Source organism: Cotesia glomerata, linkage group LG8 (assembly GCF_020080835.1).
Source record: "Cotesia glomerata isolate CgM1 linkage group LG8, MPM_Cglom_v2.3, whole genome shotgun sequence".
In the NCBI taxonomy this organism is placed as follows: domain Eukaryota; kingdom Metazoa; phylum Arthropoda; class Insecta; order Hymenoptera; family Braconidae; genus Cotesia; species Cotesia glomerata.
Window position 1 is genome coordinate 1,844,736 of NC_058165.1, and position 23,627 is coordinate 1,868,362.

The 23,627-nt window shown below is 26.1% G+C and overlaps 1 non-coding gene across 1 annotated transcript; it reads left to right on the forward strand.

Annotated features, from left to right (window-relative positions):
• Positions 1 to 18,120: 18,120 nt before the first annotated feature.
• Trnae-cuc lies at positions 18,121 to 18,192 on the forward strand. The gene has a single exon. It is a non-coding gene; the product is annotated as a tRNA-Glu (tRNA).
• Positions 18,193 to 23,627: the final 5,435 nt, after the last annotated feature.

Genomic DNA, 23,627 nt, shown 5'->3' on the forward strand with positions numbered 1-23,627 from the left:
GACTCATTTTAAAAATGACCAAATTTTGACGTTTTTTCTCTTAACAACTCTAATTTTTAATCTAATTTTAAAAATACTATTTATCGCGATCTAAGAGGCTTAGAAACTTGAATTTAGGCTTTAAAGTTTCATGAGATTCTAAACTAACTAAGCTATAGAAAATTTTTCAAATTATGTCAATTAATCTCATAATTATACTGATTTTAAAAATTACCAAATTTTGACGTTCTTTTTCTTAACAAATCTAATTTTAAAAATACTATTACTCACGATCTATGAGGCTTAGAAACTTGAATTTAGGCTTCAAAGTTTTGTGAGACTTTAAACTAACTAAGCTATAAAAAATTTTCCAAATTATCTCAATTAATCTCATAATTACACTAATTTCAAAAATAACCAAATTTTGACGTGTTTTAACAAATTTTTTGTCTTACACTTTAAACATTTATTTCTCGAGTTCTATGAGGGTTAGAGGCTTGAATTAAGGTACAAAAGTTACGGCAGACATTGAACTGACTCTTAAAAAAAAAAAATCCAAAATATCCCCATTACTTTCTTCACAACCCTTCTTTAAAAAATGACTAAATTTTATTACTTATAAAAAACCAAATTTCTTTCTATTTTTTATTTAAAAATAAATTGCACAAAAATTTTTCAATTTTTCCAACTAATTAAAAAAAAGTCCAAATTTTAACACTTTCAAAATATCAAAATTTGGACCTAGAAAAATCATTTTTAATCTTTTGTAAGGTCATAAAATTTAAAATAATTCTTCAGCTATCTAAATTAACTAAAATAATCTTACCTTCCTTTCTAAATTCAAAGTTCTAAAGTCATTCTTTGTAGAAGAAAAAAATCCGGCCAATTAAATCCCAAAAGATTGACGCATTAATGGCAGTGTTGTGACAGCGAATCACGTCGTCTTACAAAGCAGTGAACCCTTTGATGCACTTATACAAAGCTTGGAAGGGTTGAATAAGAACTAAAGGGTGAAATATAATCTGATGTAAGTCACCGCTTATTGTGTCGGTAAAATGGTTAAGCTGACGAGTAAATGGCCGGTTATCGTTACAAAATGGCCGTGGATTCATTAAACGTCAATAAAAAAAAATCTCTGATGGAAAAATCTACAATAAAGGTACTTTTTCCTTCGCACAGAAAAAATAATTAATTTTAATAAAGAAAAAAAATTTTTGAACCTAAAAAATAATTTTGAAAACATTTAATTGTCTTGAACTATTGAATTAAGACAAAAAATTCTTATATCAAAAAAAATTTATTAGATTAAAAATTTTTCTACTCAAATTAATAAATAGAAATTCTTCAAAAATTATTTACTTGATTTTTTTCTGTGAATGATTATTGTTGTTGTTATGTAAGGTATTATGTTTTGGAAAAGTGAAATAAAATATAATTTATTTGGTGTCCGTTGGCCGTTGGATCTCAAATATTACGATCCTTTATACTATTCAATATTCAACAGTAGAATTGGTAGCCGTAGTATATAGTGATGATGCAAAAGTTTAACTGAGTTGAGGAAAAAGGGGCTCCGGTGCACAAAAACGTCCAGCAGCTGGATTGCAACCCCTTGACCCTCACAACCCTCGCTCGCTGGTCACTAGTATTTTTTTTTTTTTTTTTTTTTTTTTAAACGTTCCCAGAGTTTAGTCCAGGCTCCGGACCCTGCCGTGCGGACACGACCTTTATGGATCTGGGTTACACAATAATGGGTAATATATGATATACAATACATTCGATGTTCAATGTACATTTTATTCGTTTTATTTAACTGAATTTTTAGGAATTTTTAACGATATTTTCTTTTTAGGAAATTTAATTATTTTTTTTTGTTAAAAAAATAATCAATATTTTTTTTGTCAATAAAATATTGAAGAAATAAATTTAAAGAATTGTTTTTTAATTAATAAAGTATTTAATTAAATCAAAAAAATATAAAGCTCTAAAATAATTTTTATTTTGAATTAAATAATTATTTAAATTAAATTAAAAAAATTTTAGTGTATTTTTTAATAAATTTTTTTAATTCTATTAAATATTATCTGTTTTTCTGTGAAATAAATTTTATTTAAAATAAATAGTTCCGAGACGGCCGATAGGTGGCGAAGACAGTCTAAAGGTTCTCACAAGCGGACGAGTAGTAAAAGTACTTATCTACCATTAAGAAGTTACAATTAGTTATTATTACAGTCGATGTTTATTAAAGTAATTATCAATTTAAAAAGTTGGAAATAAAATTACGAGTATGTCTTGGGAGTGACTGAATTTTTTTCCAGTTTGTCTAAATTATTAAGAACAGAAAATTTTACAACAAACTTTCTCTTTTTCCATTTGATATTTAGTAAAAAGATTTTTCAAAGAAATTTTTAAAACAAACTCCATTTTGTATTAAATACAATTGAAATTTCATTTTGAGACTTTTTAATTGATTTCTGATGCTTTTTACTATCTTTTTAATTTTTTTTATCTTTTGATTCCTTTATCAACTCAATTTTTATCGCTTTTAGTATTTAATATAGTAATTTTCGTAATAATTTCACAACAATCTCGAGTAAAATTATCGACTTACACAAAACTAAATTTTCTAAGTCGTAAAAAAAATATTTCAGTCAATTTTTTGTCGAATTTAAATATTGATAATGATTAAGAAGGATTTTCATTTAAAAAAAAAATCAAATTACATAGACGGTTCATATTTTATTATTTACAAAAAATAAAATTTTTCCGATATTAAAAGTTATTTTTCAATAATTAAGCCTTTGAGAAAGTTTTCGTTGAAAATTTTAAAATTATTTATATAGCGTTCGGTACACACTATCAATTTTACAAATTTTTTTAAAATACCGAATATTCTTAACAATCGTTGGTTCTTTCTTCTTAATTTTTTATCGATTCTAAATTATAAATTAAGTCCTTAATTAATATCTTTCAAATGACTTTTTAATACTCTTCTATCACTTTAAAAAATCTTTAAAAAATATCTCTGAAAAAAATTAGAAACTAGATAGTTTCTGGAACGTCCGATAGGTGGCGAAAGATAGTTTAAGTTTCTCACAAGCAGACGGGTAGTAAAAGTACTTATGTACCATTAATAAGTTACAATTCTTGCTTTTTATTCTTGATGCATTTTTATAAATTTATCTTCTTTATTAAGTTAAAAAAATTTTGTGATTATTATTGATAATTGGTTTGAGATTTTTTAAATCAGAGTGCTTGGGGATGCAAATTTGGCTTTCTATCTTGATCTGTTGGTTTAATATTTAGTAAAAAAATTTTTCATAGAATTTTTATAGTCATAATGCAGATTTACATTAAATTTTGTTATAATCTTGCATTAATTAGTCAAGTATCAAAATTAATCACCTGAGTTGTGATTTTCTTTCGACCTCTTGATTCTTTTATAAATACAATTATTTTCGTTCGTTGTATTCTTTGTTTTTTTTTTAATTATTGTCGAAAATTTTGAGTCCAATCATTGACCGATTGTAAATCAAAATTGAAAACTGTAAAAAAATTGTTTCATCTAAATTTTGTGTCATATTTAGATATTTATAATAATTGAGAATTTAAAAAAAAAAAAAATCAAATTTTTTACTAAGTATTTATTTTAATTAAAATTAACAAAAAGTGAATTTTTTCGATGTTGAAAGTAGTCTTGCAATAATTAATAACCCTTTAAAATTGTTCTTTAAAACATTACAAATGTGTTTTTAAATGTATAGCGCACGCTATAAATTTTACAAATTCTTTTAAAATACTGAATATTTTTACGAATTGTATGTTCTTGATCTATAATTTTTAATTCAATCAAAATAATAAATTAAGCCCTTGATTAATATCTTTCAAATGACTTTTTAATACCCATCGCTTTAAAAAATCTTTTGAATCTTTAAAAAATATCTCTGAAAAAATTAGAAACTAGATAGTTTCTAGGGCGGCCGATAGGTGGCGAAAGACAGTCTAAGGTTCTCACAAGCGGACGGGTAGTGGAAGTATTTATGTACTATTAAAAATTTCAATTAATGTTTCTTTTATTTGATGAATCTTTAAATATTTATCATCTTTATTAAGTTGAAAAAAACTTATGAATATCATGTCATTTGTTTGAATGTTTTTAATATATTTAAATTATTAAGATCAGAAAATTTTTTTAACTTAATGATTTTTTATAAATAATATTATTTTTGTTTCCAGCAATTGATGATTTTTAAAATAATTGCACAAAAATCTCGAGTAAAATCATCGATTTATTCTAAACCAAAATTCAAAACTGTGAAAAAATTATCGCAGGTTGTTTGAATGTCAATCTTAGATATTTAAGAAAATTACAAGGAATATTAATTCAGAGAAAATCAATTTTTATTTTCGATTTATCCAGATTTATTTACAGAAAACAAAATTTTTGTGATCTTTAAAATAGTCTGTTAATAATTAATAACCTTTTAAAATTGTTCTTTAAAACTTTGAATGCATTTAGGAAGTGGTTCGTTCACGCTATAAATCGTACAAATTCTTTTAAAATACCGAATATTTTTGTGAATACTCGTAATTCATATTCTTAATTTTTGATCAACTTGGAAGTACAAATGAAGCCCTGGATTAATATAATTTGAATGACTTTTTAATACTTTTCAATCGCTTTGAAAAATTTGTTGAATCTTTGAAAAATATTCTTGAAAAAATTAGAAACTTTTATTTTAAACTAGAATATTTATTCCTTCTTATAAATATTAAAATTTTCTTTGACTTAAATTCTCTTTAGAATCTTTTCTAATACCTATTTCATTTTTTTTTTTTTCGTCTTTGAAAAATATTTCTGAAAAAATTGAAAACAAGATAGTTTCTGGGACGGCCGATAGGTGGCGAAGACAGTCTAAAGATTCTCACAAGCGGACGAGTAGTGGAAGTACATATGTACCATTAAGAAGTTACAATTAGTTATTTTTACAATCGATGTTTATTAAAGTAATTATCTTTTTAAAAAGTTAGAAATAAAATTATGGATACTTTTTTTGGTTGTGACTGAATTTTTTTTCCAATTTGTATAAATTATTAAGAATAGAAAATTTTATGATGAATTGACCCTTTTTTCGCTTGATATTTAGTAAAAAAATTTTTCATAGAACTTTTTAAAACAAGGTACGTTTTGGATTAAATACAATTGAAATTTCATTTTTAGAATAATGTCAAGATTATTTAGCAACTGATCATGCTTTTTTTGAAGTTTTTGATTGTTTCATCAACTTAATTTCTATTGCTTGTAATATTTGATTATTTTTGAAATAGTTATTCGAAAATCTCGAATAAAATCATCGATTAATATAAAGCTCAATTTGAAAGTCGTAAAAAAGAGAATTTCAGTTCAATTACTTGTTGAATTTAAATATTTTTAATAATTGCGAAAGATTTCCATTTAAAAAAAAATGAAATTTCTTATTCAGGTACTTATATAATTTACAAGAAAAAAAATTTTTTCTCTGTTACATGTAATTTTCAAATAATTAATAGCTTTGTGAAATTTTTCTTTGACACTTTAAAATCATTTATTAAGCGTTCGGTGCACGCTATAAATTATACAAATTCTTTTAAAGTACCGAATATTCTTGGTAATTTTAACTGTTACTTTATCCTTAATTATTTATCGATTCGAAATTTTAAATTAAGCCCTTGATTAATATCTTTCAAATCAATTTTTCAAATTCAATTAAATATTATGTTTTTCTTTGAAACAAATTTTATTTAAAGTAAATAGTTCTGAAACGGCCGATAGGTGGCGAAGATAGTTTAAAGATTCTCACAAGCGGGCAGGTAGTGGAAGTAGTTGTCTACCATTAAAAATTTACAATTAATGTTTCTTACATTTAATGAATCTTTATAAATTTATCATCTTTATTAAGTAAAAAAAAAAATTGTTAATGTTATTAATGATTGGTTTGAATTTTTTTAAACTGTCTAGATTATCAAGAACAGAAAATTTGTGATACATCATTTTGCGCGGATATTTAGTAAAAAAATTTTTCATAGAAATTTTATGGACATAATGCAAGTTTAAATTAAATTCCATTATAAATTTTTATTTGATGAAATATCAAGATGTTTGAATTTAGTTTGATGTTTTTTTGAACCTCTTGATTATTTTTAATGTATTTTTTTTATCTGCAATATTTTATGATTTTCGACATAGAAATTCTCGAGTAAACTCGACTTACTTTAAATCTTGTCAATCTTGTAGTGGATACTCAAATTAAAGCTCTTGATGAATTTTATATCAGGATGACCTTATATCTTGAAAAATATCAATAATTAAGAAATGACCTTGTATTCTGTCAATTACTGACATTTTTAAAGATATAAGCTCACCCCGACATTATACTCATCGAGACCTTTCATTTGAATACCCACATCAATTTTTCATATATATCATGTATATTTATATATATGCATATATGAAAAATATATCAAAAATGCATGTGGGTACTCAAATGAAAGCTCTTGATGAGTGTAACATCAGGATGAGCTTATATCTTTAAAATATATAGATTATATATTTATATATATGAAAAATATATCAAAAATGCATGTGGGTACTCAAATGAAAGCTCTTGATGAATGTAACATCAGGATGAGCTTATATCTTGAAAAATATCAATAATTAAGAAATGACATTGTATTTTGTCTACTGACATTTTTAAAGATATAAGCTCACCCCGACATTACACTCATCGAGACTTTTCATTTGAATACCCACATCAATTTTTCATATATATTATATATATATATATATATATATATATATATATATATATATATATATATATATATATATATATATGAAAAATATATCAAAAATGCATGTGGGTACTCAAATGGAAGCTTTTGATGAGTGTATTATTAGGATGAGCTTATATCTTTAAAAACTTCAATATTTAAGAAAGTACAGTGCAATTTAATTTCCTTTTCTACAACCTTGACGCCAAAAATTTCCTCCTCCCACTTTTCAAAATAAAATTTCTCCTTTTCCACCATAATCACTCGATCAAAACCATCTCAACACACTAAAGTCTTCGCAACTCCCCTCCCACAAAATTCTACCTGAGCGCGTGCGCTTCGCGCGACAAAAAACACGACAATATTTTTTAGTCCCTTTCTTGAGCTTCTTTCTCTCCTTTTCTTCTCCCAGAACCTTTTTTTACAAGAGCAACAAGCAACATATACCAGCTACCTGGGACAGGATCACCACACACGAATTAATACATCGTGTAATGGGCGCCCAGACCCGTCTTGTACGTTCTTTTCTTCTTTTATTTTTTTTTTAACAAACTACAAACTATCTATCTATTTTTTACCTTTATCTTCCCACCCCTTCTGCCCTTCTGGCATTCTGCCTACCTGAACAGCACGTGGTCGGCACGTTTCGACGCTTTACTCATTTTTATTTCTTTTTGTTCCTGTTTTTTAGTGGCGCAGTGATACAGGTATAAAACCCGTACCCAGCATCAGTACGTGGCACTTAACCCGCGTATCGACACACGGTTTAATAGATCACGTGTTAACCCATCTACCCGCCAAGTTTAACCCCTTGTATTTACAGAATTAATCCCTCGGTTTTATTTATTGCTCTACCTGAATTTGTGGGTAAATAGTTGTCGATTTATTTTCTAACTTCTCTATTCTTAAGTAACAGGTTGCTAATATTATACTCTGACTTCTATAGCAAATAATTAAAGATAATTTGAGTTATTATATCATTTTTTGGAACAAATATTTTTTGGACTATAATTTATCTTTGTAATTTTAAGCTAGTCAATATTTTTCGAGCTATCGCTCGAAAAAACATTTTTTTTGGACTCTTTTAATCATGAGCTATTGTTTAAACAATAATATGTCGGATATTATACTCTTAAATAAATATTTTGTATAATATAAAACATTTTCTGCATATGGGGCATTCCATACTGACTGGTGGGACATTTGACTCTGGAATTCTATCAATCATATATACTTATGTGACTGAAATTTATACTATAGTAAGATTTATTTTATAATATAGAAGAATAACTAATTAACAACATCTCTTTGTCAAAAACCTCCATTACTTTTTGAGTTTCTCGTAATTATCATTTGACTGAGTGTGACTGGTGGGACTAAGAACAAATCCTTCTTTCTTACCGAAGCTATACTTAAAGTCCAATTTCAGTTCGTCCAGTAAACTTTAAAAAAATACTTTCCTCTCAATACAAAATTAATCCTACAAACATTGAATATCATGAAGAATTAGACTGATTACCTACGTAGAAACAATTAAAAAAATTTGTTTTTATTGTGACTGGTGGGACAGGCATTTGTGACTGGTGGGACAAGCACTAAATGTCTACATCAAGTTGTTTATTAAAAAGACTTTTGTATTATTTCAACCTTACAAATATTATTGTTTATATATTTAACTAATAATTATTTAGAATAATTAGAAAAAAACTAATTAAAAAACCCAAATAAAGGATTTAGCATGCTGACATCACGATCTTGATAAACTTAGGTGTTAATTAATAACGAACATAAACTAAATTTTTTCTCAAAACTATAATAATAAATATGTTAGTTAATAACAAACATTTACTGAATTTGTTGTTAAAACTATTAAAACAACATTTGACCCGGATACAAGTTAGTCCGGCTGAAAAGTTACTAGGATAGAAAAATCCATTTTCTTATTGATTAAAAAAAATTTTTTTTACAAATTAGTAAATATAGAATTGTAATAATAGATTAGGACTGAATTAGAAAAATTTAAAAATTTTAATCATTTTCTCATTTCGCATAGAATGCCCTTTATAAAATTCCTTCAAAAATACTTTTGGAAAATCCTTAAGATTTTCCAAATTATTCAAACTATCATATCTAAAAAAACTATCTATCCTATTTAAATTTGTTTGAAACAAAACTTGTATAAATTTTCTCCTCTACAATTTTCATTCATTAAATTTTTCCTCAAATTAAATATTTTCTGATTTATAACTCATTTTTCTATTTATAAAATTTTCCTGAAAATTTTTATTGAACCTCTCATTCCCAATTTGTTTAAATCATCATATGTCTTAAACAATTACTCTTACAAAAATTATTTTAAACAAACCTTGGAGAGAATTTCCTTCTCTACAATTTTGGTTTTTAAAATTCTTTCCAAACCCAATATTTTCCAAATTACAGCACGTTTTCCATTTATCAAACTCAATAATTCAAAAATTTGAATTAATTAATAAATTAATTCAAAAATTTTAATTAATTAATTCATTCATTCAAATAATTCAAAAATTTGAATTAATTAATAAAATAATACAAAAATTTGAATTAATTTATAAATTAATTCAAAAATTGGAATTAATTGATAAGTTAATTCAAAAATTTGAATAAATTCATCAACTAATTCAAAAATTGGAATTAATTGATAAGTTAATTCAAAAATTTGAATTTATTTATAAATTAATTCAAAAATTTGAATTAATTTAAAAATTAACTCAGAAATTTGAATTAATTGATAAATTTATTCAAAAATTCGAATCAATTAATAAATTAATTCAAAAATTGGAATTAATTAATAAATTAATTCAAATAATTCTGTTATGTAAGAAAAATTAATTTAGGGAAATTAATTGATTTTACATTTAAATTATTTATTGTGTTTAAGTATTCGGTCCTAGCGTGTTAGGCTAATAGACCGGGAACTTCCGAGTTTCTATTTATTGAGAATGATAGGTTTGTTGAATAAATTGGACGTTGAATAATTTTAATATATATATTGTTTAAATCAAAAATTAATATCATTAGTTAAATTACAATAATTACAATTATTACACAGTGATTCAAAGTTAACTTTTTCTTTCATATAAAGATTTTACGATATTATTAAATTCACAAATATTAGTTATTAAAAATGTACCTGATAAAAATGATGAACTTTATTGATTTGACTTACTCTTTAGATTTGATTCACTTCATAATTATACTTTTAATTTTACAATCTTTTATTCGTTATTCGGTAAATTTAACACGTGGTCTATTCAGACTTATTAAAACTTTAGGTGATGTTAACACTAAGACGTCAGGACAACGAGAGAGATTTTCTTGTGAAAATTGTAAGGTGTCGAATTTTAGGGCGTTACTAATTTCCACTCATTGGGGGAACCAAATGTCCAATTATTTGTCTATTGTCTTGGGCCCTTACCCTCTCTCTTAAGTTGTTCAAAAATATTGCATGAGTCCCCTCTACTTGGGTCAGTGTGCAATATAGTTTTCTTACTTACTCTTATGTTCTATTAAACATCTATGTGTTTGCGTATACGTAAGCGCATTTACGTATAGACAAAGACAAAGGCAAAGATAAAGTACATTTGTACTGTTTAACAATAATTTATTTATTTGAATCGAATAAATAGATATGTACTTGATTCTAGCATCTCTTACGTTTTTTGAATTTAATTATTTATTTGTAGAAATACTTCTGTTTTATCATTTTATAAATTTGTTGCATTATTTTAGAATTTCATTATTTAATATTTGTTTATTTTAAATTGTTTAACTTTCAAGTTCTATTTTTTTTTTCTGTTTCATATTCGTAAAGTTCATTTCTCATTTAATATTTAATTTTGAATATCTAAAAATTATTTAAAACTTGCAATATTAAAATTCATTTAGACATTTGTCTCAACACTCAAAATTCTGTACTTAAGTTACTCTAAAATCTTTTGGTTTAAAATAAATCTTTTTATCTAATATTCTTTGTCATTACTTAAGTATTTTTTTATTTTAAGTATAAGTATATTACATAATTGTTATGTAAAGAAAAATTCTTTACATAACAATTCAAAAATTTGAATTAATTAAAAAATTAATTCAAACAATTCAAAAATTTTAATTTATTGATAAATTTTCAATCATTTTTTAATAAACGTGAGTTTTATTAATTTAGTTAATTATTTTGGACCCAAAAATAAAAAAAAAATGTCCAGCTGCTCTACAAATTAAAATTTTTAGGTATTTGATGAAAGTCACATCCACAAGAATAAAGACATGTCAGCGGAAAACGGCGTAAGTCCGATCAATCGGCGATTGTATCCAAGGGTGTAATTTAATGGGTTGCAAAGGCGTCCGTAGACCAGAGACGGGTAGCTAAGCCAGGTCGGGTATTGCGGGGAAGTAAGAGCGATTCTATTCGTAGAACCCTCGATAATTCATTCGTAGGTCTTCTGTCTCAAGCCTGTACTTTGTACTGCATTATTTCTCATAGTTTTTGTGATGTATATATATAGATGAGTTAAGTTCTTTGTCTAGCATCGGGCATGTTTTATATGTGTTGATGTGTTCATACGTCAGGGCTAAGGGAGTAGAAGCCGTAGCAGAATTATACCGGGAGTGCAGGATGAGGGTGAGTTATCGATCCAGCTATAGACACGTAAGGATGAACTTTGGATCGCTTGGCTTATTATTGGTCAGTTGCACTGCACCCTCCGATCTTGAGGGTTGGACGCCAGGGTATCAACTGTTGTAAGGGTGCGAAAAATCCTGATGTATCGTCCGAATGATTAATCACTATTTTTGTTTATTTTGTTGCTTAGTTTGGTAGGGGTAAAATAGTTTGTTGGACCGAAATAGATGCTGAAGTTTTATTGGGAGAATTTGGAAGAATTTATTAAGATGGTGGAAAAAAAAAATTTTTTTTTTCATGTTATAAATTAAAGAAAAAATTTTTTATATAGAAAAAATCAATTTAAATTAATAATTGCAATTTATTATTGCTTAAATAATAGATGAAATCTATTTAAAAGTAGAGAAAAAAATTTTTTTTAAGAAAAAAAATTTGGAAAAAAAAAATAATTTTTTTTTTCTAAGATTACAATAAAAAAATTTTTTTTGGATTACTAAAATTTATATGAAAATTTTTTTTTAATAAAAATGTCAATAAAATAAACAAAAAAAACAATTTTCAAATATTAGTTATTTGATTTCCCGCTAGGTGGCGCAGGAGCGGAAATATTTCTCGTAAGAGAACTTGTAACTAGAATAAATAAATTCTGTTTAGCAATAAAATTTATATTTAGGTAAAATAGACTTGCAATGTCATATTTTTTAGTAAAATTCAATTTTTTATAATATAAAAAAATTTATAATGTATAAAAACTAAAAAAAAAAAAATTTTTTTTTTGGATTACTACAATTTGGATAAATTCTTATTTAATTAAGAATGTCAATCAAATAAACAAGAAAAGCAATTTTTTTAAGGATTAATTATTTGATTTGCCGCTAGGTGGCGCCGGAGCGGAAATATTTCTCGCTAGTGAATTTGTAAATAAAATAAATAAATTCGGTTCAGTAAAAAAATTTTTTATTTAGATAAAATTGACTTGTTATGTTATATTTACTATTAAAATTACATCTTTTTATTTAATTTGACTATATTTATAATTTAAAAACTGAAAAAAATTAGGTTTTCCAATTTTGAGTTAGCAGCAAAATTTTTTATAAATTTTTTAGTGATGGTCGATTTCTTCTGATCAATACTTATTAAACTGATTTTATTTAAATTTTCTGATTAATCATCAAGACTTGAATAAACTATTTGTTTAAATATCTTGCAGTTACTAATAGAGCCTTCAATATTGACAGAAATTTTCAAATACTATGCATAGAAGGACAAAAATTTTTACGACAGAGTTTTCTGGTTATAAAGCATTTATTGTACGAGCTAGAATAATTCTGACTCCATATAATTTTACGAGCATTGAAGGTGTACTTGGAGAAAATTTGATTTCCTTCATTAGAGTCCTCCCAAAAAAAAAAAAACTTTTTTTTTCAAGCCTACAAAAAAATTTTTTTTTGAATCACTAAAATTTATATGAATTCTTTTCAAAATTAAAAATTCAATAAAATAAATAACTAGAAGAAATTTTTAAGTTTAGTTATTTGATTCACCGCTAGGTGGCGCCGGAGCGGAAATAATTCTCGCTAGTGAACTTATAAATAAAATAAATAAATTCTGTTTCGTAATAAAAAATTTAAGTTATATAAAATTGACTTTTAATGTTATTGCTTTTCTTAAAATAACATTTTTTAATTTAATTTGAGTATATCTATAATTTAAAAACTGAGAAAAAATTTATTGGACCTAAATTTGTTGTATTAGCAACATTTTTTCAAAATTTTAAATACACTTTGGATTTCTTCTGATTAATAATTGTTGAAATCATTTTAGTAAAATTTTCCGAACAATTCTCAAGACTTTACAAAACCTTTATTTGATGTCTTGCGCTTCATTCAATAGCTTTTTGTATTGACAGAAATTATATGATTCTATCCAAATAATTTTAAGAATAAAAATTTTGATATTATTGACTTTTGTATCGGTAAAAAATATTTATTGCACATCGAATATTATAGAACTTTTCGATTATTCAATGTGTATTTGGAGAAAATTTAACAAGATTCATTAGAGTTCTCCCAAAAAAAAAACTTTTCTTTCTGCATCATCACCACAAAATTTTTCCTTAAAAACTTGACGCCCTCCCAACAAATCTATTAATTCTTCTCCAACCGAAATTCATTAAAACAGAATAATTAATAGCTGAAATGTTTTTTCAATCATCACTCTCATCCCACCCTTTTTCTCAACTAAAGAAAAACACAAACAATTAAACAATAAGAAGAATTATTTTACTTTTTTCTCAGAATTCTTTTTTTCTAACGCTAAATTATAGGGTTAGAAAGTTAAGCAGTCGATAATTATTAGCCCGATCGTCGGTTAGTCCTTTGAAAATTTTAAAAACCGGAAACTTTAAACACAATAGATTCTAAAGGGGAAAATCTTTTAGGTAAAAAATGTTTTGTACAAAAAAATACCTAAATATAGTCTTTTTAAACGGTTTAATTTAGCCCTCATTTAAACTAATGATTGTTCTTTAGTTTTTTTTTTCTTTTTTTTTTTTCCCAACACAAAATATCTATAATTACAGAAAAAAAATTTTTATGAGACTAATAGTAGATTTTTTAATAAAATTTAATTTTTGCATTTTTTTTTTCTGTTACTAAATTTTAATTGCAAATTTTTTTTTTTTTTTTTTTTTTTCCCAACATAAAATATCTATAATTACAGAAAAAAATTTTTTATGAGACTAATAGTAGATTTTTTAATAAAATTTAATTTTTGCATTTTTTTTTTTCTGTTACTAAATTTTAATTGCAATTTTTTTTTTTTTTTTTTTTTTTTAAGAAAATATTTATGTCTAATTCAATCCAGGGATTGAGTTGGCTTGACATGAGTGATGGTGACGCAAAAAAAAAGCCCTAAAAGTGACCACCAGTGAGACAACAAGGAAGAAAGAAAATACTTTAAGCCTATTGGCGAAGCTTTTTAAGATCAAACAGCCTTGGATAATGGATTAAGACAACAGATAATGCTTGTCTATAGTTATTATTAAATAATGTTATTTACTTAGACGGTGATTGGTGATTGGATTTACTTATAACTTTTTTTTTTCATTAATAAAAAAACTTTTTCAGTACACGATACTATTTATGACCTCAAAAAACAAATTGATTATTTTTTATAAAAATAATATGCCTTAAAAAAATAATTTATAATTGTACTGATCTTATTGGAGGGATGCAAGGGTTGTAATTACCGAGTACAGAAGGGTTTTGCACGGTAATTTTGATCGTGGGACTTGGTATGTTTTATTGTGTGTTATAAAGATGATACGGCATATTTAGGTAGTTGGTAGCTATCAAGAGGGTACAAAGCTTCGATGGTCTTCAGGTATATAATTTCAAGCGTTTACTAGAGGGTGCAGTGGGAGGGAATATAGTTATTTATTTATAGAGAGCGTTTGGTCTTTGATCGGGTGCATTTTTAATAGATACAGTTTTATTTTTTATTGAATATGGAACTGATAAAATTGTTTTTATTGATTTTTTAGTTATATTTAAATTATTTAAAAGAAATTCACAAATTGTTGAAATTAAAAAATCTATTTTCCAAAATTTATGGGAATTAGAAGGTTGAATTTGGATTCTGAAGTTACTTTGAACCTTAAACTTACTTTTGTAAAAAAAAATTTTTAAATATCATCATTTTTTATTTTAAAATTATCAATTAAAATTGATCCTAAAAATTAACTTTTTTTTTAAGATCTAAATTAGTAATTTCAAAGTTTAAAAAGCAATTTTATAAAATCTATCTAAGCTAGAGACTTAAATTTGGACTCAAGAGTTTCATTTAACTCTAAACTAACTTTTCTATAAAAAAATTCAAAAATATCATTATTATTTTTTCCAAAATTACAAATTAAATTTGGCACTAATCTTCAAAAATTTTTTAAACATTAAAAATTCTACAACTTTAAATAAGCAAATATTCAAGAACTATACCAGCTAAAATTTTGAATTTAGGCTCAATACTTTCTTTGAACCTTAAACTAACTTTTGTATAAAAAATTTTTCAAAATATCTCCACTAGTTTTTCCAAAATTTCAAATTGAAGTTATTATTAAGTTTCAGAATTTTTTGTTTAAACATTAAAAATTTGTTTACTTTTAAAAAGCAAATGCTCAAGATCTATTCAAACTAAAACCTTAAATTTGGACTCAAAAGTTTCCTTGAACTCTAAACTAACTTTTCTATTAAAAAATTCAAAATATCTTTATAAGTTTTTCCAAAATTTTAAATTGAAATTGATACTTAGTTTCACAATTTTTGTTTAAACATTAAAAATTTGTTTATTTTAAAAAGCAAATTCTGAAGAACTATACAAGATAAAATTTTGAATTTAGACACAAAACTTCCTTCGAAGTCTAAACTAACTTTTGTATAAAAATTCAAAAATATCATTATTATTTTTCCAAAATTTCAAATTGAATTTATGCTAATTTTCAAAATTTTTAAACATAAAAATTCTTTAACTTTAAATACAAATTCTCAAAATTTATCCAAGTTAAAATTTTGAATTTAGGCTCAATACTTTCTTTGAACCTTAAACTAACTTTTGTATAAAAAATTTTTCAAAATATCTTTACAAGTTTTCCCAAAATAATTTTTTTAATCATAAATTTTTTTAAAACCTCTCGGCACCTTTCCGTACAATAAAAAAAAGATTAAAATGAACCTGTTGTAGCGTAAAATCCATTTTTTTCCTAGGCCATTATCCGAGGTGCGAGGTGACATAATACCCCAAAGGGTTTTGTTGAATTTACGGGACAATTTAATCCTTTAAAAATGTTATACCTGAAATTTTCTCTTCTTTCCTGCCTACCGCTATTTAACCATCTAGCGGACTTGTTACAACCGAAGGGGTTACAAGGGGTTCATCCAACCCTTGACAATCCTTCATATTACCGTAACGCATCACAGGTGGTATTTATTTATTTCCATTATTATTTTTTTCCATGTCCGTGCTCACATATGACTCATGTGGAGCTGAGCCGTCCCTCTTTCGAGCCTGGAAGGGTTCTAAAGGGTAGCTTCTATTTACTGATCAGGGTTCTGCTAAGAATGTATTTACAGGTGCGTGATATTTTACCAGACCACCCAATTACATTTTTTTTTTTTAAATATTACAGCAAGTGAATTTTTTAGTCTAAAAATATTAATAAATTAAAACACGGCCAGTAATTAGGGCACAATAAATGTTCGACAACTTTTGAAGATAAATATATTTTTATCTGCCCTCTTTCTAGTATAACTTCCCGAAAACACCCTTCGTTAAAAAGACATTTGCCCTCCCGATATTAATCAGAACTTTTAGAATGGCTTTTTATAACCCAGGAGACAAGAAAAAAAAAGTTTGCCCATTGTTTATATCTCATTGTCAGATAAAAATTTTTTTAAAGGCCTTAAACTTGCCCTTTATTATTATTATTGTAATATTTACCGAATAAATTAATCGGATTAATTTTTTTCTTAACTTTTTACGAGGACGAGGATGATAAAAATGAATATCCGGCGATTCTTAATTCCAGGGGGGTAATAAGAATAAGGAATAAGAAATGAGTGAGGCTGAGGGATGGAAATTATTTTTCGTTCCTCTAGGGCTGTGATATATTAATAAAAATAATAATGATAATAACCAACCGGATTTATTTGCTATAAGATTAATTATTGAGATAACAATACCAATGTATAAAAAAAAATTTTGGGAAAAATTATACACCGATAAAAGGATTTTTTATTATTTAATAAATTATTTTATATGAGAATATCTCTATTAGATACATAATTAAAAAATGACCTTGTATTTTGTGAACTATTGACATTTTTAAAGACATAAGCTCATCTTGATGTTACACTCATCAAGACCTTTCATTTGAATACCCACATCAATTTTTCATATATTGTATATATTTATATATATTATATATATAAACATATGAAAAATATATCGAAAATGCAAGTGGGTACTCAAATAAAAACTCTTGATGAGTGTAACATCAGGATGAGCTTATATATTTAAAAATATCAATAATTAAGAAATGACCTAGTATCTCGTGAACTATTCATATTTTTAAAGATATAAGCTCATCTTGATATTACACTCATCGAGACCTTTCATTTGAGTACCCACATCAATTTTTCATATATTTTATATATATATATATATATATATATATATGAAAAATATATCGAAAATGCAAGTGGGTACTCAAATGAAAGCTCTTGATGAGTGTAACATCAGGATGAGCTTATATCTTTAAAATATATATTATATATATGTATATATGAAAAATATATCAAAAATGCATGTGGGTACTTAAATGAAAGCTCTTGATGATTGTAACATTGGGATGAGCTTATATCTTTAAAAACGTCAGTATTTAAGAAAGTACAGTGAAATTTGACAGGAGTCATTATTTAATAGAGCAAAATTATATTAATGATATGAAATTTTTAATTATTACTTTAAATTAAATAAATTTTTATTAGATCGAAAAAAAATATACTCAATATTTAAATTTTAAAATTAAAATATAAAAAGTTAGCAATGTGTTTTAGATTAGACTGATGGAGGTTTGCCAAATCGCCAACATTATGAATACTCAAACAGCTCCGATTTGCACTAGCTCCGGTATGGTCTAATGGCTATGATTTCTGGCTCTCACCCAGGCGATCCGGGTTCGATTCCCGGTACCGGAAATTTTTTACTCGAATTCTGTTAAAATAATAAAAAAATAATTTCAAAAGAATTTTTACAAAAAATTTTACCAAAATTATTTTTCTATAAAAAAAAAAAAAAAAAAAAAAAAAAAAAAAAAAACTATAATTGCTATAATTTAATAAATTTTTTTAAGAAAAAAATTCTTTGTACACAAGTAATAATAAAAGTGCATAAAGTACTAAAGCAAACAGGCGCCAGTATAATTAATTATTTAACAAGAATGGCTACCCTAATATAGATACAGTATATATTTTATATATATGTATATGTATATATATATATATAATGTATTTTAGTTGGTTCTTTTATCTTGTGGCACCGCTGATGGCTTAGGGTCGAACGCCACCCTCCTGAAGAGGCTTCAGGGTGGATAATGTCTGCGTATAAGAAATCTACTAAGAAAAGTACGAAAAAAAAATTCAAGTGTAATAGAGTATATACAAGCCTTGAGCCTTGGAAGTACAAGGAGATGATAGAAGCTGAAGAGAGGGGGAATATAATTATTTGAAAGGTAAATTTATTTTAGAGTTCAATTTGTGCTACCGCGATGTTTAATTTCAAAAGTGTTTGGTTTTAATTTCATTTTTATTTTTTTATTAAGAATTCAGGCACCCGACAAATTTTCTTGAGCAAAGAATTTTGTTCTTTAGTCGAGAATTTTTTTTTCTGTGTAACATATAAATTACTTATACTCAAGACTTTGCTATGTTAACATATGTTATGATGCATTCCATAATAGCGACTAGTGGGAAATTTGAGTCGAATGGAATTCGATCAATTATAAGCTATAATTATGTGACTGAAACTTATACTATAGTAAAATTTATCTCATAATATAGAAGAATAACTAATTAACAACATTCCTTTGTCAAAAACCTCCATTACCTTTTAAGTTTATCGTAATTATCATTTGACTGAGTGTGACTGGTGGGACTAACAACAAATCCTTCTCTCTTACCAAAGGTATACTTAAAGTCCAATTTCAGTTCGTCCACTAAACTTTTAAAAAATACTTCCCTCGAAAATACAAAATTAATCCTACAAACATTGAATATTATGAAGAATTAGACTGATTACCTACGTAGAAACAATTAAAAAAATTTGTTTTTATTGTGACTGGTGGGACAGACATTTGTGACTGGTGGGACAAGTACTAAATGTCTACATCAAGTTGTTTATTAAAAAGACTTTTGTATTATTTCAACCTTACAAACATTATTGTTTATATATTTAACTATTAATTATTTAGGATAATTAGAAAAAAAACTAATTAAAAAACACAAATAAAGGATTTAGCATGCCGACAACACGATCTTGATAAACTTAGGTGTTAATTAATAACGAACATAAACAAAATTTTTTCTTAAAACTATAATAATAAATATGTTAGTTAATAACAAACATTAAATGAATTTGTTGTTAAAACTATTAAAACAACATTTGACCCGGATACAAGTTAAGACGGCTGAAAAGTTACTAGGAAAGAAAAATCCATTTTCTTATTGATTAAAAAAAATTTTCTTTAAGGGCATCCCATAGTGACTGGTGAGACATTTGACTCTGGAATTCCATCAATTATATATAATTATGTGACTGATACTTATACTATAGTAAAATTTATCTTATAATATACAAGAATAACTAATTAACAACATCCCTTTGTCAGAAACCTCTATTACTTTTTAAGTTTCTCGTAATTATCATTTGACTGAGTGTGACTGGTGGGACTAACAACAAATCCTTCTCTCTTACCAAAGGTATACTTAAAGTCCAATTTCAGTTCGTCCACTAAAATTTTAAAAAATACTTCCCTCGAAAATACAAAATTAATCCTACAAACATTGAATATTATGAAGAATTAGACTGATTACCTACGTAGAAACAATTAAAAAAATTTGTTTTTATTGTGACTGGTGGGACAGGCATTTGTGACTGGTGGGACAAGTACTAAATGTCTACATCAAGTTGTTTATTAAAAAGACTTTTGTATTATTCCAACCTTACAAACATTATTGTTTATATATTTAACTATTAATTATTTAGATTAATTAGAAAAAAACTAATCAAAAAACACAAATAAAGGATTTAGTATGCTGACAACACGATCTTGATAAACTTAGGTGTTAATTAATAACGAACATAAACAAAATTTTTTCTCAAAACTATAATAATAAATATGTTAGTTAATAACAAACATTAAATGAATTTGTTGTTAAAACTATTAAAACAACATTTGACCCGGATACAAGTTAGTCCGGCTGAAAAGTTACTAGGAGAGAAAAATCCATTTTCTTATTGATTAAAAAAAAATTTTTTTTACAAATTAGTAAAATATAAACTTTTAATAATAAATATTTTTTAGTCCAACAAAAATTTTTTTGAAAATTGCCATAAAATAAAAAATATCCTTTCAACTCTACTCTCTTCTAGATCTGCAGAATCTTCAGCATCAATCCTTACAAAAAAAGATCCATATTTTTCTATTTACTCATCCGTAAATTGAGCATGAACATTCAACAATAATACATTTCACATGTTACAGCAAACACTGACCAGACATCAAACATCGAAGATCATAGCCATTAAAAAAGAAGACGGAAAGTTGTATCTACGCCTGATCGAATAGTAATATCCCCGAAATAGGATTGTACTGCGATTATAATACGTCGTAACGAATTTATAAAATAACAAAACTTCCGTTTCGTTTGTACTCCTCGACAAATAAATACTAAACACAATAAACGCATCTATTTACAAACTACAACCTAGTAAATTTAACTAGTTTTTATATTATTCTCTGGATTTACCTTTTCGGTAAAACATACTTGCAAGGATGTTCTTCTCTATCTTCTCCAGCGTCTTCTCGGGCGTCTTCTGCATTCTCAATTCCATAAATTTTGCTGTTTAACTCCATACCAGCCCTTTTGTCGGCGCCTTTTCTCAGATAAATACAGTTCGGAGTTAAAATTGACGAGTAACTCCATCCGTCTATTCAGATTTCGGAGATGGGCATGCAGAATGGGCCCAGTCAGACCGTTTTATGTTGACAAAACATGACAATCATAACTTTGGTCACCGTAACACGTCATTTGTTCGGATGTTATTCTTACTCTCCTTCGGGCCCAAAGGATATGATTTTCATATTTTTTTAAATGTCGTCTTTGTTGCCTGGCTTCCGTTGGGATTTTCTGCGATACAAAATCGATTATCAATTTTAAAAAATTACAAAAAATTTTAACTGAATTTTCCAAAATTTTAAGCAACATCATTCTCACCGATAGTCAATTTATTATGATAAGTATTAAGAATGCATTCGAAAATGCTCTATCTCTAGATACATAATTAAGAAATGATCTTGTATCTTGTGAACTATTGAGATTTTTAAAGATATAAGCTCATCCTGATGTTACACTCATCGAGACCTTTCATTTGAGTACCCACATCAATTTTTCATATATTTATATATATTATATATTTTATATATGTATATATGAAAAATATATCAAAAATGCATGTAGGTACTCAAATGAAAGCTCTTGATGAGTATAACATCGGGATGAGCTTATATTTTTAAAAACGTCAATGGTTAACAAAATACAGTGCAATTTAACATAATTAAGAAACGACCTGGTATTTTGTGAACTATTGACATTTCTAAAGATATAAGCTCATCCCAACATTACTCTCATTGAGACCTTTCATTTGAATACTCACATCAATTTTTCATATATTTATATATATTATATATATATATATATATATATATATATATATATATATATATATATATATATATATATATGTATATATGAAAAATATATCAAAAATGCATGTGGGTACTCAAATGAAAGCTCTTGATGAGTGTAACATCAGGATGAACTTATATCTTTAAAATATATGTTATATATATGTATATATGGGTGATTCTCTGTAAGGACGTCTTAAATCTGTACAAAATTGTCCGACCAAATTATTTTTGATTTTATTAGAAAAAAAATTAACAAGGGCTACAAAACTATCAGCTAAATGGGACTGTTTGCCAGGGGACTGTTTTTTTTTTTATCAAATTGAGAAAAATCAAGCAAACTATTTCAATGCATTCAACTTTTCAAGTTCTCAATCAATGTTTACATTAATTAGAATAATATTAAGACTTATGGATCGAATTTTATAAATAAATTATAAATAAAAATAGTTGCCAGGGAACTGAGTTTTGAAGTGGCCCAGACACATATTTCCACCACAAACGGTGCTTTGACACTAAATAAAATGCCGATAAAGCGCTAACAGCCCTATGGTTATTAACTTAAGGCTAGTTAGGTCCTTATAAACCTTACAAAAGGTAAAATAACACGCTGGATTTTTTTTTGGCTTTGAACTTCTGGCAGGGGACTGTTCTTAAAATGCCTGGGACAAACTTTGGTTTAATGAATATAATGAAACAAATTAATTTTCGGTACTTTTTATTGAAGAATATTGTTAGTTAACTAATTAAGTTTATAAACATTATGGACCAAATTATATATTATGGACGAATAACTTAAAATTTAATGTTAAAGTTTTAATTTTGGGAATGGGACAGCCCAGGGGACTGTTATTTCGGTGGTTTACCAATTTATAGCAAAAAAACCAAAATTTATTTCATTTTAGTTTTCAATGCTCCAAATAGAAATGTTTTTTTATATTCGTAACAAATTTTTTTTAGTAACAAAATAACAATTTTTCCAATAAAAAAATGTCTGGGACAGCGAAAAACATCCTTACAGAGAATCATCCATATGAAAAATATATTGAAAATGCATGTGGGTACTCAAATGAAAGCTCTCGATGAGTGTAACATCGGAATGAGCTTATATCTTTAAAAACGTCAATATTTAAAGAAGTACAGTGCAATTTAACAAAATTCATTATTTAATAAAGCAAAATTTGATTTATTTATAGTTCACTACGGCAGTCACATAGTGACTGCAAAGTTGCTAGTCTATAATAATCTGGCAAAAATAAAATCATCCACATTTTCTTAAAATTATTCATCCTCCAGCAGTAAATTTAAAACTTTGAAAGCCTCAACAAAAGTGTTTAAAACATCCCAACAAAAAAAAACCTTACCTCGAAAATACTATCCAACTATTTTAATCCAAGGCCACAAAAAATACCCTCGGAAAAATTGCTCTCGTTTAAACAACCGTAAAAATCTGGTCTGAAGTTGGCTCCTTTATTCCTTTTAACATTTATTTCCCGAGTCCTTTCACATTTCTCTTTCCTCCTTTCATTTCTCCATTTACACAAGCACCACCACATCCCTCAACTCGGCCTTACACGTTTCGCTCAAAAATTTAACGTCCATGCATAATTTACAGCGCACTAAAAAAAGCTGATTAAAAGACTGACTGGAAAAATTATAAATAGCCTC